Source organism: Rhinolophus hipposideros (assembly GCF_964194185.1).
Source record: "Rhinolophus hipposideros genome assembly, chromosome: 24".
Taxonomy (NCBI): domain Eukaryota; kingdom Metazoa; phylum Chordata; class Mammalia; order Chiroptera; family Rhinolophidae; genus Rhinolophus; species Rhinolophus hipposideros.
In genome coordinates this window covers 18,088,896-18,116,130 of record NC_138070.1, presented here as the reverse complement: position 1 = coordinate 18,116,130, position 27,235 = coordinate 18,088,896, and the positions used below count along the sequence as shown (strand labels likewise).

General features: G+C 44.3%; 1 protein-coding gene across 4 annotated transcripts in view; it reads right to left on the bottom strand.

The window, feature by feature from the left end:
- ZNRF3 (zinc and ring finger 3) overlaps nucleotides 1-27,235 on the bottom strand; it is a gene marked incomplete at its 5' end in the record, with an annotated part of 140,733 nt that overhangs the window by 86,374 nt on the left and 27,124 nt on the right. Inside the window, one exon of one of the 4 annotated variants that reach the window (XM_081036662.1) lies at nucleotides 22,611-22,668. The exons of the other annotated variants lie outside the window; for them this stretch is intronic. Of the gene's footprint in view, nucleotides 1-22,610; nucleotides 22,669-27,235 lie in introns of those variants that run through there. 4 annotated transcript variants of the gene reach the window in all.

The following is a 27,235-nucleotide window of genomic DNA, read 5'->3' as shown; positions in this document are numbered from 1 at the left end:
ACTTGGAGAAAATAAAGCCAAATATATCTACATTCTGGCTCGATGCTCCTTGCCCCGCAGGAAAGGGGAGCAAGTGGAGGCCAGTCAGATTTCAACATCTCCAATCGATGGAGGGAAGAGAAATGGCAGAAGGAATGGAAGCAGGTACACGGAGACGCCTGCCTCTGGGTCTGATACCATCTCTCCATCCTTCCAGAAGACACTGCTCTCAATCTTGCATTTCTCGTTCTGTGAGCATTAAGGAACACTGCAGGACTCTCATACGGTGGGGGCCCATGTCACCCTGAGAGACATCCGATGCACATACAGAATCAGGATTCAAGCTCAATAATAGGAAGCACTGGGCCGTAAGAGATCGCAGTCAGCCTTGAGGCCATTGTTAGTTTCCCAGGGCTTAACAAAGTTTCCTTAACAAAGTGCCACAAACTGGATGGCTTAAACAACAGAAATTTATCACCTCATGGTTCAGGCTAGAAGTCAGAGATCAAGGTACCTGAGGGCTACGGGAGAAGGAGAATCTGTTCTATGCCTCTCCCCCAGCTTCCGGTGGGTTGCTGGCAATCCTTGGAATCCTCGGTTTATAGAATCATGACCCTTATCACTGCCTCCCATCTCCACATGGTATTCTCCGTGTGTGTGTGTCCACATTTTCCCATTTTATAAGGACACCAGTCATATTTGACCAGGACCCACCCTAATGATCTCATTTTAACTTCACTACCTCTGTCAAGACCCTATCTCCAAATGAGGTCACATCCCACCCCCTGTGGGGTAGGACTTCAACAGGAATTTGGGGAGGACACAATTCAACCGGTAAGAGGGCCCTTAGGAGAGCCACTGGTTGTTGAGAACCCTGTAAGAAGATATTAGCATTTTCAATCTTCAGCATCTCTTTTGCAATAAACTACAGAAGCCAAAAGTCTACATCACGATGCAGAAATAAAAATGAATAATTTTTTTTAAGTGGGTGGAAAGATGTAGGAGAGAAACACAGTCCAAGGTGCCATCACCGGGGGAAACAAGGAAAACTGAGGTGTAAAATGATACATTCACAGACTGTTTTTGGCAGAGGCCTGTTGCCAGGAGCTAGACAGTAGACTCTCAGAGTTTGGCAAGATATAAAAGAGGACAAGGCCCAAAAATACATTAATGGCCCAGCTATGGCTTTAGATGGAATCATAATTGGCTGGGAAACAGGGCTCACCTTACAAGTCCAGGGACTGCTATGTTTGAGTCACCTGCCATTCAGTGAGGATTTACATGGCAAAGATCAGGTCACTGCCAGCCACTGGCCCTGGGCTTGAACTAGAAACAAGTCTAGGGTTTTCAGCGTAAGGAGTGCCCTGAGAAACAGATATATGGGCCACTGGTTTTTCAAACTCAAACCATGAAATAAGGAAAACAACACATTTGGCAAAAGTGGGTGAAGAGGGTCCTTTTCTTGGAAGAAAAAAAAAGGAAGAAGAAAATGGGAAAGCATTTTATTTTCAAAAGAGCCTCAGTGGAGATAGTTTTGTGATTTTGAAGACTGGGAAGAATGACGCAGCTAGAAGGCACATTGTACTATATTCTGTATCGTCTCTATCATCACGCAAGTTTATGCTGACATTCTCAAATAACAGACAGGCAAAGGCCTTCAAAACTTTATTCCAATTTCCATGAAATGTCATCTAACCCAGCGGTTCTCAAAGTCCACCTGGAAGCCCCCTGGAGGGGAGAGAGGGGGAGGATACTTAAAACATTTTCAGGGAAATTGTGACGACCGAACTGTTTTTGTAATAATACAAAGACATTATCTTCCTTTTACAATGTGCTGACGTGTACACGGGTGGCGTGACAGCAATGGTGAGAAAACTGTTGCATGAACCAAGGCAGTGGCATCAAACTACACACTCTTGATGATTGTATACTTGCAATTAAAAAAAAAACATGGAAGTTTCCTCAAGAACGTCGAGGAAGCAATATTGCTGAATACTGATGAAGTAATAACTGCTAATTGTATTAGCTCTCAACACCTGATTACATGCTTTTTAATATTCTATGTGACAAAATGGGAAGCATGCAAAGAGCACGTCCATTGCATACCAAAGTGAGATGTTGCTTCAAGATAAAGTACTCATGTAATTGTGAGTTGCAAGCTGAACAAGCCATTTTTAATGGAATACCATTTTTACTTAAAAAAAAAAAACCTGACCAAGTATGGTTACACAGATGGGTATCGGGCAGACATTTTTTTCAAAACTGAATGAAGTGAGCATGTCACTTCAAAGAAAACAATTGACAATATTTGCTGCTAATGATAAAAATTGAGCTTTTGAGCAAAATTAGAATTTGGGGAAATTTATATCTATCACAAGGAGCTTGACAGAATCCTAATATTTAAAAACTTTTCTATTGACATAGATGAGGGTATTAGGAAAAGTGATTTATTGATTTTTTAAAAAAGATTTTATTGGGGAAGGGGAACAGGACTTTATCGGGGAACGGTGTGTACTTCCAGGCCTTTTTTCCAAGTCAAGTTGTTGTCCTTTCAATCTTAGTTGTGGAGGGTGCCATTCAACTTCAAGTTGTTGTCCTTTCAGTCTTAGTTGTGGAGGGCGCAGCTCAGCACCAGGTCCAGTTGCCGTTGCTAGTTGCAGGGGATGCAGCCCACCATTCCTTGTGGGACTCAAGGAATTGAACTGGCAACCTTGTGGTTGAGAGGACGTGCTCCAACCAACTGAGCCATCCGGGAGCTCAGTGGCAGCTCAGCTCAACTCAAGGTGCTGTGTTCAATCTTAGTTGCAGGGGGCGGAGCCCACCATCCCTTGTGGGAGTCGAGGAATTGAACCAGCAACCTTGTTGTTGAGAGCCCATCGGCCCATGTGGGAATCGAACCAGCAGCCTTCGGAGTTAGGAACATGGAGCTCTAACAGCCTGAGCCACCGGGCCGGCCCGAAAAGTGATTTTTTAATAGTATATAATGAAATGTGTCAGCATTTAGAAGAGCTGCCTGACTCAGTGGATCAGTATTTTCTAAATGACAAAGGCATGATAATACAAAATCATTTATTAATAAAAGATCCATTCAAAGTGCAAGAGAGACCAATGGATTTCAATGTAAAATAAAATGAAGAGTTCATCCATATGGTTACAGATTCCACACTACAACTAACCTTTAAGAAACTACCTCTTGTTGAGTTTTTATACGGTATCAAAGAGTGTCCACAATGATCTTAAGAAGCTAATAAAATAGTTCTCCCTTTTCCAACTGCATATTTGTAAGGCCAGATTTTTTTCACATACTTCAATCAAAGCATATCTCAACAGACTAGGCACAGAAGTAGATATGAGAATCCAACTGTCTTCTATTAAGCTAGATATTAAAGAGATTTAAACAAAATATAAGGGGTGGCCGGTTAGCTCAGTTGGTTAGAGCATGGTGCTCTTAACAACAAGGTTGCCGGTTCGAACCCCACATGGACCACTGTGAGCTGCACCCTCCACAACTAGATTGAAACAACTACGTACTTGACTTGGAGCTGATAGGTCCTGGAAAAACACACTTAAAAAAGAAAAAATATATAAAACAAGGCTACTCTTCGCACTGTATTTTCCAAAATAAAATATTGTTTCATAAAAAGTGTTATTTTAACATGTAATGGGTTTGCTATTGTTTTTAAATGTATTTAAAAACTAAATATTTTAAAAGTTTGTTTTAATTTCTCACATGGCAATTATGGGTAGATATAACCCACATAAAGAAAATCTCGTTGTGGTATTTAACACTTTAAGAGTGTTAAGAACTCTTACAATTCAATAATACAAAGAATAACCCAATTTAAATGGACAAAAGATCTGAGTAGACATTTCTCCAAAGAAAATATACAGATGGCCAATAAGCACATGGAAAGATGTTCAACATCGTTAGCCAGGAGGGAAATGCAAATCAAAAACCCCATGAGATACCGCTTCATACCTACTAGGATTACCATAATCAAAGACAGACAACAAGTGTCGATAAGGCTGTGGAGAAATAAAAGTTCCAATGTCAAATGGTGTAATCACTTTGGAAAACAATCTGGTAGTTCCTCAAAACATGAAACATAGTTACCTTATGACCTAGCAATTCCACTCACAGGTTTATACCCAAGAGAAATGAAAACATGTCCACACACAGACTTGTCTATGAATGTTCATAGCAGCATAACCAGAGAGGAAAAAACTCAAATGATTATCAATGAATGAACGAGTAAAATGTGGTATCCATACAATGTACTATTACTCAATAATATATGGTTGATAATAGGATACCAGTTGAAATAAGATTACATCTCGACACCTGTGGATTCCCACATGCATCTGTGTATTCAAAATAGAAGAGTGTCAAAAACACTGAACTGAACCATCTCAAGAGAGCCAACTTTACTAGTCCCTCCCACTGTGGTGAATCCAACAGAAACTAGTTGTACCCACATTTCAGCATTCTGGATGGACCTCTCAATGCCTTCCTAGGAAATGACTGCTATATTTGTCTTCCTCCCAGCCTTATGCATTCCCCAAGTAATGGGTGACAGTGAGGGCTGAAGAAACAGAAGGTTTGTCAGCTCATGATTTCACAGCTACTGATCCCTCTAACTCAACCAACCTCACAGTCAAGTTTACCTCAACAGACGGTACAGACCTTTCTACCCTCAGCAGCCATCACCTGCTACTGACAAACACAAATGAAACCTACCCTCCAGTCCCCAAAATCCTCTCCCACCACTTGGATGCCCCTAGACAACCTGCTCATAGAACTATCATCTACTAACACGTGTCATTCTTCCCAAATCACAAATATTTCCAAATAAAGACGGGGTCCATAACAAGTGACTTAACTACCAACAAGCAGCAAGGCTCCCAAAGCCTAGTCCATCCATCCAGCTTTAGCAAATGGACAGTCCACTTGGGCTGTGCCAAAACCAACAGATCCAAACACCAGTACCCATCCTCTAGTAAGTCATTTGGAAGTCAAGCATGACTGCCTGATTACAAAAGACAGTATATGACTTTATTGAGTCCCTGCTAAGAGATAGAACTTCCTTTTGGATAAAACTACAACTTGCTAAAGCTGCAAGGCCATTTCTCTCATACAAAGATGATGGTGGTATTAATTAAATTTAAAAAAACCTACAAGGACATTCTAATGACAAAAAAAAAAAACAAAGAACAGAAGCATTTTTTTTTAAGTTCTCTTACTTAAAAATACTAAGCTTTAAATAAAAATATCCTCAATGTACTTTTTTTGGGATAAGGAATAAAAAAAAATCTTTCTCAGCAATACCTACCTGTTCATTGAAGAACTTAGAATATGAAGAAAATTAATGTACGCACCCCAAAATCTCATTGCCAGAGAAAAAACTGGGAGGTAGAATTTCATTATAGTCTCTTTTTTTCTATGCATGCCACACATTTTTTTTCTCATTTTTTAAAATTCAACAAAATTAGTATCATATGACATATTGCATTATATACTGCCTTGTTCACTTAGAGCATTTTTCCCTGATATTAAATACTCTCAAATAATTTTAATGTCCTCATAGTACCGTACTATATGAAAAAAAGTCCTACCGCTTAACCAGCCCTGGACTGTTAGATATTCTCACTGTTGTCAATTTTCTATCATTAATAACGTTAGTGAACATCCTCACACAAAAACCTTGATATGCATCCCTGAAGGTTTTTTAAGGCTAAATTCCCAGAAGAGAAACTGACAAAGGTACTGCTACAAGCAACCTCCCACCAGAAGTGCCTAAAAAGCATCTATTTTCTTTACCTTTTTACTGAAATGGGTACTGATATTATTTTAGCCTTTGCCACCTGGGTCGGGGGGAAAATGACTCGTTTTTGTCTTAATCCAGGGTTCTTTCGGAAACTTTGCCGTCCCATCCTCATCCCCACCTTGTCCCAGGCAAGTTCACTGAGCTAAACAGAAATCCACACACTAGCTGTGCACCGCACACCAGGAGCCATCCACGCAGGATGGGGGCCACACATCAGGGATCCTGCTGCTTTCAAAAGAGAGAAAAAATCCTCATGCTTTGGGGGAACATAGGGGTGTTCAAATGTGTGGAGATTTAGGTAATTTGGCAAATCCCAGAGCTCAGATTACATCAGGAAGCGAGTTTAGTGCTAAAAAACACTTGGGGAGCAGAGAAAAGAGCAAATGGTGCCCCCTCCCCCACTCCTATGTGGGTTAATCACATTATAATAAAAATAAGCAGTAAATCAAATAGCTTCAATAACAAATCACTATAGCATCTAGTTCCAGACTGTCTCACAACTTGGGCAGTTCTATACACTTCAAACTGTGTTTGCTTCAGCACAAATATCCCCTCTCCAAACCTCATATTCTCCAAACTTCATATTCTGGAAAAAGAAAACACAGGCTGTGGGACACTGGGAACCCTAAAAGAAATGTGCTAACAACAGGCCCCTACCCCCAGCCTGGTAAATCTCTCATCTATAATCCAACATGAGAGACAACAGGCAAACAGCAAGAGGTCATCTTCAAAGAACCGGTTGCTACGGGAAGCAAGTGTAGAGGCAGCAAGCATGCCCCCATCAAAGTCCGGCAGCTGCAGAAGAACCACAAAGGTACAGCTCCCCTCAGAGCAGAGCAAGAATGGGGGGAAAGGGGCCTCTGGGGGAGGCAGACAGGAGGAGGAGAAGGGGAGAGAAAAACATCAGACTGGCAGCAGCTGCCCAGGGGGACATAAAACCTGGTAGTTTTGTGTTGTTCAATCTGGGGGAAAGCAGGGGAAAGAAGAAAATATAAGATAGGATTTGATGAAGTTGCCTTTTTGAGTGCTAGTCAGATCTTTTGGAATACCTGATAGATGTCCAGGTAACACCCAGAGCTAAGAAAATAGAAACACAGCCATTTGTGATAAAATGGCAGGTACCAGCTTTACGTACCATCTCAGTACAAATATCATCGCTTGGGAGAAAAATCTCTAAATCCTTATCTAAAATGACTGCTTCCCCACAGGGCAACATCAGCCATATAGAAGAGGGGACCTACCACTTGTCCATAGAATCTAAATAGCGGAATCCGAAGGTCCCCTTAATTTGGATAAAAGCTGCCGTCATTTTTCCAGGTGAATGACACAACAGGCAATGGACTTCACTGCCCCCAGTGGGTATCTCAAATAGTCCCTTTCACATTTAAGACCTCTAACCCCAAATGCAGCACTGGGCCCGGGGATTCCTACAAGACTCAGGGGGAAGAGACTGCTAGAGAATCAAGTTCCACTCCTTCATTCTGAAGACCTTGGGACGTTAAGAGACTTGCGCCAGGTCACCCAGCTCATCACCTAGAAGCCAGGTCTTCCAGCTCCCAGGTTGAAGTTCTTTATCCACTAATGGGCAAAAACGATGAAGGTCTAGGAACAAAAAGGCGAGGGGCTAAAAGCTTGGTCTTCGTTCTTCACTCAGTTTCTGGCCGCTACTAAATGGCTTGATGTACTTGTATAAAAGTGCTGGGTCTCTCTCCTCTTCCAAAATAGAACTGTCCATCTGTTGTTTTTTTAACGGGTTTTCACAGAAGTCAGGCCCAGGCAGGTGGACACATCTGTATGTCTTTGCTCCAGCTCTCTGTTGAGAAAACGCTCAACCCCTCAAAGAAGGTATCATTTTGCTCAAAATGATTTCCTGCAACAGGTGAGAGGTTCGCAGGGCTAGATGTACACACACAAAGGGTTCAGGCCTGAAACTGGATCACAGAACTATATCCCATGTGGAAGGCAAAGCTAACATGGCACGGCGATTTCTTCCAGCGTAAATACTCACGAATCAAAGACTTATGCAATCTGTTTTTATCAATGGATCTGTCTTCACCACATTTTGCAGATAGAAAATGTGCCGTGTTAAAAACAAAAATCAAACAAAATTTCAATGGCTTTCAGTTGGCCAAGACTTTATCTGTATTTGTCCTCCGCCAAGCAGAAAAGCGTAAACATGAAATTTTTTTTATAAACTGAATATACCCCTGAATTAAAATCAATAAATATAAATGTGCACTTACTTCAGACACCTTACTGCCACACAGCTAAGGAACAAGAGAGCACACCAGAGCCTCGTAATTTTCTTCCTTAGCTGCCACTGCTCCCATCACCTCGAGCTAATCCTTTATGCAGTGACAGGATTTCTAACAATCCTATTTCTACTCTTGTTTTTTTTAGTGTCAGAGGAAAACAGAAGTGAGGAGAGACGCAGATATTTATTTACATGAAGGAAAGACTTCCTAAGGCCCTTCACTTCTGTCACTAAAGAAGTTAGAGAATTGAAGACAGAAAAGGAGAAATTAAAAAGAATTTCATGACCGTGATTTAAGGGCCTGAAAAGACACAATTGTCCATCAAATGAACAACCTCAGTGAAATAAATTTGTCATATTTGGTCATTTTTATATGGGGGAAAAGGGGCTGAAAGCATTAGAAGCTTCTGGTTGCAATGGTAAATTATGGAGGAGAGGGAATCCCTGCTGGTTGCTCTCCTTTACAGTTCACAACTGGAGATTAAGAGACTCAACCCAACCCCCTCGCCCAAAGAATCAAACTTGCTCCTGCCCTCTGGGCCTTCGAAGAAGACAGAAGAAGATGAAGAAAGAGGAAGACCTCTGTGGCCCCAGGTCAGGCGCTGGCAACCTCTGAAGGGGAGGGCAAGGGCCTCTGAAAGGCCAGATTAAGTCTGAATGGAAGAAGAACCTGTGATTAAGTTTTCTGAATAGTTGGCTCTCTTAGGGCGAGCAAACGCCTTAAAAAAAAAAAAAAAAAAAGGGCAGAAACCTAGTGTGGCTCTGTAACTGCCCCTCAGAAAGAGGCATCCTGCTCCTTGAAACTAGGAGAGTGGATTTTCACATACTCCACAAGTCAAGCCTACTTTCCAAGTTGTGTGGAGTTCAGCTGATTTTCCAGAAGGAGGAAAAAATAACACTGCCATACTTCTCAAGATTACTATTTAGACAGTTCAGGTTGACATGAAACATGTTTTAACCACCAATCCCCCAGGACAAACTTCAAAATGTCTCCAAGCCATTACACAGCACAGAAATTACTCTTTCCTTTAACTCTCATAGCCTCATCTTCTACCTAAACTTCTTTATGGTATTAGTCCAGCCTCGCAGCCCCAGAATCCTTGCCAGAATGGTCTCTATGCCAAACATGAGTAGGGAAGGAAAAGAGCAAATGGCATGTTATCTAACCTGTGGCAGTCTGGTCACAATGGTCCTGGCTACACAAGGCGTAGGCCTGCTGAGGTTTTGTTCTGCTTCTCTAACGGGAGGGAGGTGGGGGGGGATGTCAACATAAATCTTTCCTCCCAGTGAGAGACGAGGATTAGGTTAATTCATAACACAGGCCACTCATATATCAAGATATAAGTCATTAACAATCTTGTTGAACAAAATGTTCAATGACCCTTCTATGTTAAAAACTCAAGTTTGGGTGTAAAAGGCTAATGTCTAAAAAACGGGGGGGGGGGGGGGCGTAGGATGATTGGGAGAGGCGAAAAAAACTGTCCAAAACCATAATGTTTAAACTCGACCCATCTCGGCACGTAGGATGTAAGCCCCTTCTATGGCATGTGGCTCTGCAACTAGTACTTAATGTGTTTCCATTAAACTGCAGGGGACACAAGAATGAAAAGCACAGATTCTGCCCTCCAAAGAGACTAGTTATACAGCGAAGGCAAATAAAATGTATATGGGAGTGAGGGTTAGGTGCCAAGAACCAGGCCCATTAAGAGAACAATCATAGGGGCAGCCGGATGGCTCAGATGGTTAGAGAGCGAGCTCTGAACAACAGGGTTGCTGGTTCGATTCCCACATGGGCCAGTGAGCTGCGCCCTCCACAACTAGATTGAAGGACAATGACTTGGAGCTGATGGGCCCTGGAGAAACACACTGTTCCCCAATATTCCCCAATGAAATTTATAAAAAAAAAAGAAAGAGAGAGAGAGAGAGAATGCTCTGAGAATGCAAAGGGGTTCTGGAAGGGCGTCAGGATTTGACCTTGAGAGATAAAAGAAGACTGGGCGATTCGGTTCCTTCTTTATTTCTATCTGGAACTTTCCAAGGGTTTTTAAAGGCAAGTTTCCACTCAGCAACTGATCTGGCAGAAATTATACATTTATATTTATTAAGCCCATTAAACATATGAAATCCTTAGTATATACTTATGTATTTATTAAGCATAACAATAGCTAGTGCTTAACAGTGCTTAATCTTAACAACAACCATAAGAAGTATTTTTTAAGATACTCGTAACAAAAACTCAGAAAGGTTAAATGCCTTGCTCAGGATCACTCAGCTAAAAAGTAACTCTCAGAATTAGAACTCAGGTCTGATGCTATCCTTCCATCTGCACGGCATCCCCTCCTCCAGTGGATGTTGTTTAAAGCATCGAAAACCCACCAGTAACTTAGTCGCCAGTGTAGCACTCACCACACAATTATGTGTTTATATGCATGTCTCCTCAACTAGAATGAGTTCCTTTGAGGACATTCTTCACCTTCCCATTCCAGCACTGGGCGTGGCACATAAGAAAGCTGAACAAATGAACAATGTTCACAGTAAGCTGAGTGGCCTGTGGCACCCAAAACACCGAGAGCCTGCTTCAGCTAGAAAGTCATCAAAGGCTTTTCCTCACTTAACCTCCCTCTCAGTTTCCTCATCTGTTAATAGGGATAATTATGATACCTGTCTCATAAGGTTGTTTTGATAACTGTGTTAGATAATATATGCTAAATGCTTGGCAGTGCCTGGAACAGGCTAAGTACCCCCACAGAAGAGGGCAAATAATCTCTAACCTCCAATGCAAGATAAGAGAAAGGTGTGCCAGACCTCACCTTTCATCTACTAGATTTAAAATCCGGAAGCTGATATTATTAAATTTTAAAAGGGACAAAGCAATGTGTGCTACCCATTAAAACACAATGGGGTAGATTTAGATATACTGATACAGAAAAACTTTCGACATATTTAAATGAAAAAAGCATGTCTTCAAATAAAGTGTGTGTGTGTGTGTGTGTGTACATGTATATACAAGTATATAGGAAAATACTCTGAAATATATAAGGAATGGGATGGGAAGAGTAGAGATGGCTTTCACTTCTGTCTCCATGCAGTTCTGACGTTTGAATCTTATTATGAAAATACATTCAGGTATTTTTATTAAAAGTATTAATAGCGTGGAGTTTAGTTAACAGTAATGTACCAGTGTTGGCTCCTTAGTTGTGACAAATGTACCATAATACATGATAATATATTCACAATAAGAGAAACTGGGTGCAGAGTTTACAGGAACTCTCTGTTCTTTCAACCTATCTGTAACTCTAAAACTATTCTAAAGTGAAAAGTTTGTTTCTTTAAAACGCAATAATATGTATAGCATCAAACTATCTTTGCTTTTAAGAGTATGTCCGTACTGTAAGTATATTTCATTACACGCTAAAACGTGCACGGTGTTCTGAGTAGCAAGACTGACGACGGTGCTCATTCTGTGTGCCTTCCCACATCAGCGGTTCTCAAGGGTTGCCACGTCAGCGGTAACAGCAGCATCTGGGAACTTACTAGAAACGCAAATTCTCAGGCTCCAAGGGCCACTAAATCAGACACTCTCGAGGTAGGGCTGGAGGATTCTGAGGCACACATGAGTTCTAGATCACAGAAACTGGTTTTGTAACAAGTGTCCCTTTTATAGTCAACACAACAGAACAATGAAACGTGAAAAGGGGTCAGTATGTTGCTAGATGGATAGCATTTTAAACCAGACACATGCCCTGACACGGGACATGCACCGGAAGGCAGGCACAGGCCAGTCCCAACCGGAACTGACCCGTTCTGTCCATCCCTCTCTCCCCACCACTCCAAGCCCGCTTCCGTAGGGGACTCGGGGAGACCTACAGAGACAAATCTCAGATAAGTAAGTCTGGCGTGGGGGTTTTTATTTTTTAAAAGTTATTTTAAGAGAAAAGTTTGTTGGCAGCAACTTATCATCTTCATCTTCAAATTGATGGTCTCCAGTCTCAGTTTTATATTAACGGCACCGGCCAGGGCACAACAACTAACAATATAAGAGGTAGAGACTCATCTTCATAATTTAAAAAAAAAAAAAAAAAGTCCTGAACCTGTATGGAGTAGCATAGCAGCTCAGATGAACAGGGTACCACATTAGATCCTAAGTCCTGGCTTTGGAAGGGCTACTCAAGTCTTTCTTCAATCCTATTCTGAGGTCCAGGAGTACAAAAGACTGGTGAAGTTTATGTTTCAGCTCCATTCTAAGAGGTATTCAGGGGCTACTATTATCCGCTGGCTAAGCTCTTCGAAAGCCATGGTAAAGAAAAGCACAGAAATCCAACCTTAAAAAGTTACTTTAAAAATTACTACCTCCTAGAGCCAAGGGGGGTTGGAGTGGGAGAGGAGCAAGGAGACTGACTGGAAGTAAGCCACAAGCGAGCTGCTACTCAGGACACCTTCATGGGCCCAGGGAGCGAGGGTCACATTCCCAGGTGCTGAGCCTGCTGCGGTGCCAGGGCAGCTGGTGAGCGGGTCTCTGAATTCCAAGTGCCAAGGCACTGGGACCTGAAAGGCGTTGGGCCTGCCACAGATGTCCTCCTGGGCTAGGGGACAGCCCATTACCAAGGTGGTGACTGCACAGGTGGGGCACATTGTGCAGGCATGACAGCCACAAGCCTCCGGCTATACAGATAGAGAGAAGAGATGGACCAAGGTAGAAAGACCCCCTCGGGCCCAGGTCCAGGTCATGGCTGAGTCAGGTCAGGACTTTCGGCCAGAGGATAAAGAGAATAAAACTGGAATGATGGGAGACCGACCACCCTCCTTGATCAGGGACCTAAGGCTGAAAGACCTTGGTGTGAGTTTGAGAGCAGCAGTGGGCGGAGACTAACGATAAAGGTGCCATGGTGAACGAAAATGGTGGCACTTGGGACTGACTGACTAATGCAGAGAAACCTATGCCACAGAGAACAGGGAGTCTAGCTTCCTAAAGTACCTTGGCTTTGCCTCGGACTGAACTCCCTGAACTCCCTTCACACTGCAGAGAGCACAGCACAGGCCGTCCAGCGGGGTTCAGTGCACATGAGTGGTGAATGACAAAAAGTACAAGCAGTGCTTCTTGAGGCAAAAAGATCACCTCCCTATCTACCTCTTGGATTAGTGAAGTAGTTCGGACTCCAGGTGGGGGAGCCTCTTTGAAGACCCTAAGAGACAGACCCCAGTGGTAGTAGCCACTAGTGGAAGTATGTGGTTTAGGAAAATGGATTCTATCATAAACCATAGTGATGAAATTGTAGAAAATCATTTCTGCAGCCACCGGACGCTGGAACCCTACAAACCTTGGAGGAGAGGGGAGGAGGCGTTGAGCTGGGGCAGCTGGCCAGATGTGTTGGTGTGGGCAGGCCAGCCTCCAAGGTTACAAAGACAGTCGTCTTGACCTCAGGGAGTGGAGTCTGGTGAGTCTACTTCAAGCAAAGAGCCCAGAATAAAGAGAGATGAACCGAGGACATGGGCAGAGCACCCCAAAACCAAAGCCACAGAAGAGCAATACTAAGATCGGGACAGAGTGATGGGAAACATGAAAATGATGGAGTTTTACCACATGGGACACGGAGGTGGGTTGCCTGCAGGGACAGAGCAGATCACATGACGAGGACTGTCACAGTGGTGCCTCTAGAGACAAAGGACTGTGTGCTGGAATCTGAGGTTGAAGAGAGTGAGATATTCAGAAATTTCATTCTAGAAGAGCCCCATTAGGACAACAACACAGGAAGAAACAAGAATCATGACGGCCATATTCAAAAACACAGGGCAATGCCTAAAGCTTAAAGAGAAGTGAAACCAGGGAGCTTAAGACATGTGCCATTCCCCTACCAATGCCTGGAAGTGTCCTGCTTCACCCAATCTGAATTGGACGCCATGATGGGGTATGGTTTGGGTGCCCTGGTGTACCCTGCTATAATCAGAGAAGCCCTGGGTAAGCAAGTCAAGGAACGGGGTGCATGGATAAATGCACAGAAAGGAAACACCAGGGGTGACCGGATGGCTCAGTTGGTTGGAGCGCGAGCTCTCAACAAGGTTGCCGGTTCAATTCCCACAAGGGATGGTGGGCTGTGCCCCTGCAACTAAGATTGAAAACGGCGACTAGACTTGGAGCTGAGCTGTGCCCTCCACAACTAGATTGAAGGACAACTACTTGGAGCCCTGGAGAAAGACACTGTCCCCAATAAAAATTTTAAAAAATTAAACAGACATCCAGCTGGTCACAGTGGTATCTACAGGAAGAGTAGTAGGGTGGGAGGGCTTCTTTTTCATCTATATACTTCTTCACATATCACATTTTAATGTGTACGTCTTCTTGCATTATAGGAGTAATAACTTAAAACAAAACAGAAAAAAATTTTAAACAAAATTTAAGGCCAAAAGTACAGGGGAACCCGCGTGATGGCTGTCAATGAAGGGCTTTTGACGCCAAGTCTCAATGCACCTCATCAGCTCTTTTTCCAAAGGGTATTTAAGAGTAAATAAGAGGCAGAGAGAAACGGCCACTCCAAAGCACTCTATATAGAAACAGGCTAAAATTTTATGGGGCCCGCTAGGCTGAGAAGCTATTAGACACCACAGCGCCAAAGCAGCTAGGTAGCAGAGAAAGCACTCCAGAGGAGCTATTCAAGAGCCGCCAAGGTCTTCCCATTTGTAAGTTTGAAAGTACTTTTGTTCTTCTCCGGGTTTCAGTTTCTGGGTCACTCAGCCTTTTGTTAATAACCAAATGAACACATCTGCAGTACAGCAGTTCCCCCTACATTTGTCCCCCCACATATGAGTGACCTGGAGGGCATTAATACCTTCGGTTCTTAAACAAAAGCATTTGACTGTGTTTAACTGCTTACCATCATTCCATCTCCACGAAGCAACTTTGATGACTGTCCCAAATAGGAAATGAGGTATCATTTATCATTACACAGTAAAATAATTACTCTAGCCCTCTCCCTGATCCAGGTGAGAGACAGAGAGAGAGAGAGAGGGGAGAGAAGAGGGAGGGAGGGAGGGAGGGAGGGAGGGAGGGAGGGAGGGAGGGAAAGAGAAAAAGAGAGAAGAGAGAGAAGAAAGCGAGATTGAAGAGGGGAGAAGGGAGAGGGAGGGAGGGAGGAAGAGAAAGAGAGGAGAGGAGAGAGAGAGGGAGGGAGAGATGGGGAGGGGGGAGGGGAAGGGGGAGAGAGAGAGAGAGAGAGACAGAAAGACAGAGAGAGAGAGAGAGAGAGAGAGAGAGAGAGAGAGAGAGAGAGAAAGAGAGAGAGTTGGAGGAGGGGTGTTGATGGGAGGTTACAAAATGTCAAGAAGGCAAACTCTATGTAGCCACAAGGCCAGTGTTTCTAGGACATAATCAAGAATCTTCCCTGGTTGAGGCCTAATGTCTATTCTCATCCTGTTCTAGCATCTCCTCAGAGGAAAAACAAAGCTTGACTGCCAGAAAACGTTCCAAGTAATTGTTGATAACAGATAACAGCAGAGGAAGCCCTCTGGTTAATGTTTAAACATGGCAGAAGTAATGTTAACTCCTTAATAGTTAAGATGCCCACCAGAAGACTCAAACATTTGCTCAATGGGCCTGTGGCTCACCAGGAACACTGAGTGCTTCATTCAGGTTCAGGAATGTTCTCTGCTTTCAGGGTTGCAGTTGCAGAGGCCTACTCCTCTGCTCAGTCTTGCCTCTCAGCTGGAGTTACTGCAGGGCACAGCAGCAGGTGACAGAGTACGAGTACTCACAGAGCGACCCAGTGTTGCTGGGTGGCTCCTACATGTTCACACTGCCTGAGATTCTGTACATGCTGATAGGGACCCGGTCAGCTGCAAAACAGACATTCTGCCTTCACTCCAAAGGCAGCAGAAACCAGGAAAAGCCAGGACTCATGCCCATCACTGGTCAAAGATCAAAGAGGCAACTGGTTACATTCTTAAAAATGTTAAGTGGTGTTTTTTTTAATTCAAACCAGGAGAGACTTTTGAGATGCAGGTCTCATTTTACTACAGGTGAGGAAACCAAACCCAGGAGAAGTGACAAGGCTCTCCCTGGCTAAGGTAAGCATCAGCTCTTCCACCTCCCTCTGCCCCATGCTGACCTCCCTGCTTCTCTGCCTTCCTCCTCGATTTCAAATGGGCCTTCAGTGATGAGCAGGTGTGCGGCTGAATGGGTCCTCTCCGCGCCTGAGCAGATAAGGTTATCAGCTGAGTCTCAGCTACAAGTCCCACACCAACCAGTCCCTCCCACAGCCTTTGCTCTGAATTGGCCCCACGCTTAGCTTAACTGCCGGCCTGCACTGTCCTTCCTGGAGGCCTCCCAGGCTGTCTCCAGTGATGTCGCCAAACTCATGTCTCCCCGTCACGCATTCTACCTTCTCTGACCACAGGCATCTATCTCACCTGTCTTTTGCCATTTGACAGAAGCTTAGCTGCGCCTCGATCACACATGCTCTTTCCATGTCTCACCCAGCGGAAACGGACAGGAAGAATCCCTGACTCCAGAATGACAATGTGCTGGGACCTCGGTTCCCACAGGACAATGTCGGCTCTGTGAGGGTAGAGGCTTTTGTCTTTTCCACTGCAGTATCCCTAGTGCCTAATACATAGTGCCTGGACGGACGGACAGATGGGCGGGTGGATGGGTAGATGGGGTCCCCTAACAAAGTAGTAGCCTCCTTGATTATCTTTCCCCTTTTGTCAATTCCCATGTCAATACAGTAATGTTGGCTTAGGGTAGAATTTGTGCTATACTAACAATTTACACTAATAATCCCAGGGTTTCCCTGATGCTAACTGCTACACAATTTCAGTCTTCTTCAGGTTACCCAGGTATTCACAAAGTAACTTATTTACCTACTAGGCCAAGTCTAGCTTCCCTTGGGGGCCGGGGAGGAAGGTTACAAAGAGCCTATTTTATGCAGGCTCAGGATCAGTACAAAACTCCTCTAATCATTCAACCGGTCCCAGACTGGCAGACAGCTCCAACACTGGTCAACCTGCTGATGAAAAATGAAAGCAGCATCCTGGCAAAAAATAAATAAAATTTCTTACTTTCCAAAAGACCCTAAAGTGTTATACTGAAACAATTACTTCTTTTCCTCCAGGATGGTGCAGTCCTCACCAATTACTAACTTTGTATTCGAGTCAAAACATGGGTAAAGGAGCTGTGATGAGCACCCTGGCTGCCTCTTACCCTCCAGCCAAGCCACTGGTCCTCCCACCTCCTGCCCTTTCATCCCTGCCTGCTCTCTGGGTTCACCACTGAGAAGCTAGAAATCTCCATTCAAGCAAGACCTATGACAAAGACCCAGTCTTGCCACGTGGCTTCACCATCAGCGTGATAGGAGCCCAGAGCTATTTCTTCAGGAGTGGGTATGAACGGGCACAGGGCAAAGCCTCCTCCACTTCCTACCTGGCCGAAAGCTCTTACTGTGAGGGTTCAAGTGTTCTGTGGTCAAAGAGCAAGAAGCAGCCAACACATCCTCAGAAGAGCAAATCCATTCTTGGGCTCAGCCATGGCTGGGTTTTTTATAACATACCAGTGTCCCATGGAACATTTACAAAGGCATATCTTGTCAAGTGACCTGTGAGTAACCTGTAGGATAACCTGCTCAGTAGTTAAGACAAGCATTACTATTATTCCCACTTGACAGATGAGCAAGCAGAAGCCTGAGGCCACTCAGGTGCTTGTCCCAAATCCAATGAGAACGTGACAGAACTGGGGCTTGCACCTAGATCTTCCAACTCCTAAGATGGCACACACTTAGAAAGGGTACCACCTTCCGCCAGAGCTCTGCACGCACTTCAGAATATAGCAGGAGCTATAAACAGACCTGCCCAGTTAACCACTAACTGGTACCTGCTCTCACCACAGACATCTGGCCAGGAACTGCTCTCTAGGACCTCTCTACACACCAGTGCACCCACCAGCTAGGATGTACATATTTCTATATCAGTCTATGTCAACTCTACCTGCTGTATGTAACTAAACTAAATCTTAATGCAAAAACATAGAGTTTTATCCTAGGAAAACTAAGTCAAATACTTCAGGAAATGATGGTAAATAACTGGGGCGAGGGGAGGCTGAGAACTAAGTACAACTTTTAAACTAGAAGGGGAGGAAAAAAGGCAAAATTCTAGAAGGCTCCTGATAGCTTTACAAGTGTCTATGAGTTTTTGCTTCACTTAAAAACAAAACACAACAAACCCAGAACTGTAATTTTAAGTGATAGATCACGGGTAAGAAAGATTAAGGAGCACAAACCAGAGGTCCCGTTCAGAAAGGCCGGAGCTTGAATGTCCACTTACAGGCCTTAATTAAAACATAACTTTGAACTATTGTTCCTTTTTAATCATTCCCTGCTTCAACTTAACTGGCCTTTTCCAATTGCCCAACCATCTACAGGTCCCAGCAGTATCAGATAACAAGGCTCCCGCTAAAGTGTGAAAATCACGGAAGGCGTGGGCACGCGCGCGCGCGCACACACACGCACACACTCAGTTGTCATCTGCCAACGGGTTTCAATCCCTTGGCCAGTGACATGTTGAAATTTCTGAGTTCTCAGAGACAAGGCTTAAAATAATTTAATTCTCATGATAACAGGAAATGTACCTCCACAGAAATTCATCAGTAACACAGTCAACCTCCACTCAGTAATTAACCCTAAAGGGCTTCTACAGCGATGGTTCTTGACTGCTGCCACCCCTTCCTCCATTCACCCAGGGGACATGTGGCAATGTCTGGTGACAAGCTTAACTGTCATAACTGAGAGGGAAGTTTGCTACTGGCATCTAGTGGGTAGTACGGCTCGACACCCCCCAACGCACAGGACAGGCCCCCACAACGAAGAATTAGCCGGTTACAGATGTCAACAGTGCCAAGGTAGAGGAGCCTCCTTGGAAAAGGGAGGCACAAGACCTACAGACGCTGATACATTATCGACAAAGGCAGTCTTTGGACAAATAAAAGGAAGAGTTGATTTCTTCCCTCTTGATTCAAACATTACTCAAAGGCCACTCACTAGCTTCCTGGCATGCTTAATAAGACTCCAAATATCTCAGCAAGAATTTTCAAAGACCACAATTTTTGGTTATGTGGTGAAGCAGCAGAACAGTCATGGTCAGTTTTCTTTTTTTGTTTGTTTTTATTTTACATTCCACGATACCTCCAATTATTTCACGTATGGTTATAAAAATGAACTTAAAAACAAACAAAAAGCCTGTCCAAAGCTTCATTTTAAAAGAACGTAAGAAGACAGCCAGCGAACGGAGGCTCCTACTGGTAAATCACCTGCTTAAGATTATACCACCAGAACATCACAGAGCCCCAATACAACCCCAAGGTGTTCTTGTTCTAGAATTCAAGTTTCAACCATTATGTTATACAGCCTCTTTGGACCACGTTCCCACCCTCTGCAAACACCAAAACCCCTCAAGTAAAGACAAGCACAAATAAGGTGTGAGAGCATCACTCAGTTCCTGGTTTCTCCTCTGCAAACCTGTCCAGCCTCCACACGCTGGTGTCAAGGCATCGTCCTCACTCTCATTCTGAGCAGAGAAAGGTATCAGGATATTTTTAAAGCTGGAAATATTTTCACACATTATCCAAATGTGCAAAAAATAAAAAACTCAATGCCTAATGCCTCTATTTAGCTATTTGGCTAAGTGTGCTTTTCATAACCTCCTTACAGAGCCTGTTCTTAAAAAAAATATATCTGGGAAGCACCAATTTGAACTTTCATATATACTTGTTAGTGTGCTATTTAGGGTCAGAAGGTGTTAATAATTGGTCCCCTGCTACTTAGTTTTGTATTTTCTTGAAAATAAAACCTCATGAAATCTGAAAAAAAAAAAAAATAAAAAAATAAAAAAAAATAAAAGAACGTAAGAAGAGATGAAAAAGAGCAATTGGTTTGGCGCATTGTGCCGGCAGGATCGTGGAAGAAGCCTTCCTTTTATTTTGCTTTCCCTTAGTATCACAGTTTCTGAGCATTTATGCAATATAACGACTTTAAAAGGGAAATACTATAGGAGGAACTTGAATGGCTCTTGCATTTTTTTAAAGCCAGCTATATGAAAGACATTTCTGAGACAATTAGAGAAATTTAAATATGTCAAATTCATGGGTATGATGATGGCACAGTGGTTGGGAGCATGTCCTTAATCTTCGCAGACGTATTTTGGAGTGCTGGGGGATAAAATATCAAAATATTGGCAACTTTCAAATGGCCTAGCCAAAACAGAAACACACACATGCGCGCCCCTAAAACTGAAATCTATCGAAGCCCAAGGTCCTTAAGCAGGGAAGCCACAGGCTGAAACTAAAATAGGATTGTCATTCAAGAGAGGAAGAACTTATCCATTCTGTGAAGAAAAAGAATCAGGTAAGCGTATAGACATTGTCCATTTCCTGCTTAGAACTGTGAAAGAAACTGCTTCTTCTCTAAAACACACACACACACCAAATCACATCAGCTTGTTTTGGAGGGGATACAAATCAAAGTAAAGCAAAGAAACAGAAGGGTATTGGGAAGCCAATCTAAGTGCAACAGGTTCTGGTTCGTCTTAACTTTGCAAAGCTTACTCATTTTTACATATACGTCAAAAGAGTGTAAGCTTCTAGGATCCTTTGAGCAGATTTACAAGTCAGAGCTAAAACCTTTCTATGAATAGAATAAGCTAAGTTTGCCAATTCCAATGAAATTTCCCCCAAAGGACAAGTTCACACTGATATTTCAAGAAATGTGACTTGTTTTACTCATTTTAAAAAAAACAATAATAGTTTAAACTAGAGATTTTTCAAACCAGTTGGTGTGAAATCTCCCAGAAGTCCCACCAGCTAACCAACTTCACACTCTACACCAGACCCTGTGGTACAAAAACCTCTGGACAAAATGGGCCCATGCTCCTGTAGTCACAAGGCCATACCACCAGACCGCAAAGGGGGGGACAGAAGAAGGAAGGGCTCTGGGCTCTGCTCCCAGAAATGTGAGGGGGCAAGTCATTCAAACGCAACAGTTGCCAAAGCAAACTCCAGGCCCCAGGTGGTCCTCTAGCCCTAGAACCTCCTGGATTTTCCCATGAGTGTCTGAATCACCATCAAGATCCCTAGGGCTGTTCCCAACTTGAGAGACAGAGATGGAGATAGAGATAATGAGGGAGACAGAGAGATACAGAAATAGCACACACAAGAGCTGAATCCATCAAAAGTGGTAATAACAATGAACAGGGAACCTCAAAAAAACTGTCACATCCACTTACACATCTGAGCACCTACCATGTGCTGGATATACATGTGCTCAGGTTTCAAATATTAAAGACATCACATGCACAGATGGACAAATATGTGATATAGCAAGTATAGTGAAATATTCGTGGTAGCACACAGGTGGTGGGGGTGGGGGTGTCCACAAAATTCTTTCACATTTCCTGTATGTCTGAAATTTTTCATAACAAAATATGGAGGAGGAGCACTTTTGTAAAAGGTGGGGAAAATCTGACTTACAATTTTAAAAAGGAAAGAAAAAGAAAACAACCTCTCCTAGTCTTGCCCTTAAGCAGCTTACAATTTCATGTTCATGGACAGAGGCATCATGGGGCCAGAGGAGGAAAGACAGTTCTAGAGAGATACCAGGTGTGTAGCTTGAGTAACAGACAAGAACCCAAGAGAAACAGACTCCGGGAGAGAAGAGAAATCTGGTTTTATGCTAGGTTTGGCTGGGATGTCGTGAGATGCCAAGGAGGGCTTGAGTCACCATGAAGTAGACCGGCGAGCACCTCTAATCCCACTGATCCTGAACTCTGATGTGGGGAAGGTCTTCGGAAGGAATTCAACATCCAAGAAGCTGACTCAACAGCTGAAGGGCTGCTTTGTCTGTGCAGGTATTTTTCTGTAAGACTTATTGAGAAAATGGAATATGGCTGATTTTCCTCATAAACGTACATGGCCAATGTGTATACTGAATAACCACTAGCGGCAGGGACAGCAGACCAGGCACGTCTGGGATCTTGGTAAGGACTGGGAGAACATTCAGGCTGCGTGGTGAGGAGCCTGGCGTTCAGCTTCGCCGTCCCGGATGGGATGGCCCTACTTGCCAGCCTCAGTCAAGCCTCTCACTCCCACTGGGGAACAGGCAGAGACCTTCCTTTCTAGAGCCAGGGGCAGAAATGAGCAAAAGCAGCCCCGAGACAGAGCCCTCGCTTCCTTTCTGGTTTGTCTCCCCACCTCGTTCACCAGGTGTGTTCCAAAGGCTGACACCCACCAGAGGCCGCTGCTTTCCAAATCTTGGGAGACTCCCTAGGAAACAAACCGACCCCCCTAAGGAACAAAGATCAGCTGCTCTTAACAGAAGCAGTTTGTGTTTTTCGGAACCATCTGCAAGTCCGTCTAAGACAACTCCAGCCACTTGCAACATTCCTGTGCTGCCTCGGACCCCGCAGCCCGGAGTGGAGCGCTCCAGATGCCGCATGCCCTCCGTGGCACACGCTTCACCTCTCTAAACAAACAAGGGGTGTCTTTGTTTAAATTTAAAAAAAAATGAGAGAGAGAGAACCTGTCTCACAGGCTGCGATTACATCAGCAGAGCGCTCTCATTCTCCGCAGCAATCCGGCTGCTCCGGCGGCTTTGAAGCGCGGCGCCCTTTGATCTTGCAGTTCCCGCCCCGGGCAAAACCGATACCATCCGCTGCGCCCACGCCGGGATCCACCATCCGCAATCCCCTCTCCGGCCAGCACCCGCTCGGTTCCCAGCAGCTCGGGCTCCAGCAGGACTCGACCCCGGACCCAGCTGCCCGCGCCGGGGCACCCACGCGCACACTCCTTTGCTTACAGAGTGTGGACAGGGGCTGGCCCGTGGGAGGGGATATCACTGACTTTACATTAACCTCTTCTGGGAAGAGCATTGGGGTTGTTTAAAAAAAAATCTTTATCGTTTAGAGATACTAAAATATGTACAGGGGAAAAAATGATATCGTTGGCTTTGCTTCAAAATCACATGGGGGTGGGGGTGCAGATGAAACAAGGGGGGCCAGCCAGGAGTTGACAATTTTTAAAGCGGGTCATGGTGACTGTGGAGATACATTGTGTACATAACACAGTTCTGTCTACTTGTGAATACATGCAACGTTTTCTATAAAAAGAACTTGAAAAGGAAACTAACCTCTAACTCTTTGCTATTTTTAAAGGTTATTCCACACAGGCTTTTAATTTAAGAAGGAATCTGACACTGGATGGGGTGAGGGTAGATCACATCCTACTTTCCTCCTGTGCCCCCAGAGCAGTCACTGGAGCTGCGGGGATGGCAAGTGGCCCACAGGGCCACCTTCTCCAGTGCAATCACAGCAAGGCGAGGGGCATCAAGTGTCACCCCTATTGGGGGCTCTTCACCCATTTGGGGATCTTAGGCTTCTCTAAGAGATGGATGACTAGTAAAGAGTCCATCTCTAGAAAAATGTCCACAAACACAGCAGAACCTAGACATACCAAACCCACCCTCAAAATCCATTACTTTCAGAAATCAGGTTAGAAATGGCCCCTGGAGGCTGCTTCATTTGGACAACTCCTTTCCTCAAACTTGGCCAGTCTCTGGATTCCCATGGCCACAATGTGGGGCCACCCTTGGGACACGGCTCATCCCTGGGCTGCCTCACAAGGCCAATTATGCTCCGTACTGGCCCTGAGGCCTTGGGTAAGTCACCTAAGCTCTCCAAGCCTGTCTCCACATTTTATAAACGGAGAGTTGTTTATGGCCACCTTGTGTTGTCACCACCTCTTCTGCTACACACTTAACTGGGAAGAAAAGAGAAAAAATGCCAAGAAGGAACAGGTATGTGGGGAGGCAAACGTGATTCTACCCGCAGCTCCAGCTGAACAAGCCACACAGATCAGGCGCAAAAGAGTTAACTGGGAAAGAGACAGGGTGCAGGGCAGTTAGGTGTGTTCAAGGCCAGAAGGCAGAGGAAAGATCGGGAGGGGGCGGGGACAGGAACAGAAATCCTTCTCTTGCAGGTGGATCCACCTTTGGGAGGTCACACTAAAAATTCCAGTGAAGACCATCAACCTACCTGAATCTCTCAGTTGCGGACACAACCACAAACCACGAAAAGGGTCAAGGAAACAAAATATATTATCATAATAGCTTAAAAAATTAGAGCTATTTTTAAGAGAAGAACCCAATTGTATCAATGTGAGTAGAGACCCAACAAATGAGTTAGGGGGAGAAGTTGTACGAACACTGAAATAAAAGCCTAAATATAAAAGGGCAGCTAACTGGGGAGTGAAATAACAATAACAGATTAAAATAGCATGTATGTTAGCTTTCAACTTGAAGGGTAATATAGGTCAAAAATCCCCACTATAAACCGTTTCCCAGTAAAATCACACATACAAAAATGTACACCAACTCCCTGATTCATTCAATCCCGATTTAAAAGTATATTAATTCTGGCATAGCACAGACCCTGTATAAAAATCTATTATCCATTTTTAAAAAATTTATGTTAGAACTCACTGATCAATTAACAAGTCTTTCATTTATCAAGTCTTCCATTCGTATTAACAGAAAAATGATGGGATTTCAGTCCCAGATCCTTCTACAGCCAACCTAGGCCCTATGGAGTACTGGTGGGTACAAAACAGTTCAGAACACATGCCTCTGGCCTCAGTCGGTTTACAAGCTAGTGAGGAGACAGATACAAATAAAACAACAAAAAAATAGCATATTATGAAGTACCCAAACAAGTGACCAGACCAGGCTGTTTCCAGTTCAGAGGCAGCTAAGACAACTGGGTGCTGCAATGGTCCAGGAGAACTTCCTGGAGGCGGCAGCCTCAAACAATTAGCAGAACGTAGGCAAGGATGCAGGTAAAGGCCAAAGACTGTTTGAAGCAGCCATCTGACTGCAGGCAAGGGGGTTCTGCAGTGGGATACCAGATTGCAAAGACAGACTGGAAGCAAAAGCCCAGGGCTTTAGAATATTAGGGTAAGACAGGGTTTAGACTCCATCCTGTGAAGAGTAAAAAAGCTCTTAAAGATTCATCAAGAGGAGCATGACATCTGGCAGCCGAGTAGCAGAATGGGAGAGGGGGTGTGGGGCCCTAAGTAAAACAGACCATGGGATGGAGGGGGGGCTTCCTGCCAAAAGAGAAATAACTGCCCCTCAATAAATTAGAGGGAACCATGTGCTCAGGCTACCAGTTGTGGGTTTGTTTTTTTCAACAAAGGGGTAAAGATCAAAAGAAACTTTGCAAATGAGAGCCCTCCTACTCCTCTGACTTGTCATTTCTAGTCCTTTCATCTGCGCTCCTGTTTGAAACCCAGGTGTAAAGGAGAGGAATGTGGCCTGTAGACTGCAGGCCTGGCCCTTGGTCTGGCCCCATGTACAACTGGGGGCAAATCACTCAAGCTCTCTTGGTGCCCTCCCTCTCCCGCAGCTGAGGAAAGGTCAAGGATGGGATCTCAAGTCCCTTGAAGTAAGTGCCAAGCCTGGATCTAGGCTGGGGAAAAACCAAAGCCTACGGATTCCTAGAGGTGCGGGCTACCCATCGAAGACGAAGACCTTCAACTATAAGAAAGCTAGTTACAAAAAGCCCTGCAACCATCTCCTCCCCTCCTTTCCAAGGAGAGAGAAAAAAGCATTTATGTTATAATGACAATATAGAGAATTAGAAATGAGAAAACTTCTTTTTCAGAAACCACAGGCAAAAAACATTTATGCTTATTCAAATATAACTGGTCAACAAGAGTCATCTGAGGAATATAACGTGGGTCAAAACTGCCAGAATAAACAGGATTCACTCAATGTTTCATGTCTTTCCCTAAAAACAGTTTCTGACCAGGTCTGGGGCACAGAATTAAATTTAATCCTCCATCACTTACTGTTACTTGTAGCTATCAAGAGTCTAAAATCAGCTTGACGGTGTCTGTATTTCCATAGTGGTAGCAGAGGGTAGTAAGACCTTGGGAAAATCATTTCACTTCTTTAAGCTTCAATTTCTTCATCTATAAAATGGAGATGAGCACTGAACAGCACAGGACTGTTAGGAGGAACAAATGAGATCATTTGTGTTGGGTGCTTAGCGTAAGGCCTGGCACAAGTCAGCAATAAAATGTTAACCGTGTGATATTTTAAACCCTTGGTCCTCACCCTTTGTGTAAGAGAGAAAGGAAATAGTGCAATAAGATGTACAAAATCCATATGATAAGAGCATTTCCCGGGGAAGAAGGGGCTGCAAACTTGTGTGGCCCCATTTGTGGGGAGAAACAGGTTGGCATTCTTCTCTAGACTTTAACAGCTGCCTCTCCTCCCATCTCACCCCAACCCCTCCTCGGCTGCAAATACTCAAGGATTAAGAAGACATTCAAGCTTTGTTCCGTCTCATTTCTGCTCTGGCATTCTTCTCTTTGGCCCCTTTATCCTAAATGCCATTTCTGATCAACAGCAGGCCCTTCGTTAGAGCAACATCTTGCACTTTCTCAAGGTGCTCCCAACCCTTTAATTCCACTGGTGCTTGCTTGACCGAAGAGGAACCAGAGGATAAGAAAAGTCAGAGCACCGTGCTGGGACTCAGCAAGTCCCAAGTGTTAGAACCCGGAACTCCTGACTCCAGTGGTCTTTTGGGCTGCTATGCTCTGACCTGAATCAGAGATGGGATGAGTGGCAGCTTTCCTACTCCCAGGGCTGGCCGCTTTAGGACCAAGTAGAAAATACTTCAGCTTCACACATACCCAGGGATACCACCCCCACTGGAGCAGCCCCAGGGAGCAGTGTGGTCAAAGGGATTTCGGCCGCCAAGTTTGGCGGCTGCCTTCTAACTATCTCTCTTGTTGAGAAATACTCCTTTCGTGGCGACTTTAAACACAAACACACATACACTCAGAGAAAGCCAGCTGCAACCAGGCTGGAAGCTGTGAAATATGTAACGAGAACCAACCAGCCCAGTGGGTTACAATGAAGGCTGGGGGCTTCAGTCTCACAGCAAACTCCCTGGAAAAGAAACGCATTCAAGCCCCACTCCAGGTTTTATTCTTCACCAGGTTTTACCCTTCACCGCTTCTCCCAACACTTCAAAGGAAGTATTTTTGTACAGCCCAGGGAGGAGTGTAAACTGGCCAGCTGCTTCCAAAGCGAGATGTTAACCCTGAAAGGGCCGCTGGCCTCACAGGGGGGCGGGGGAGAAC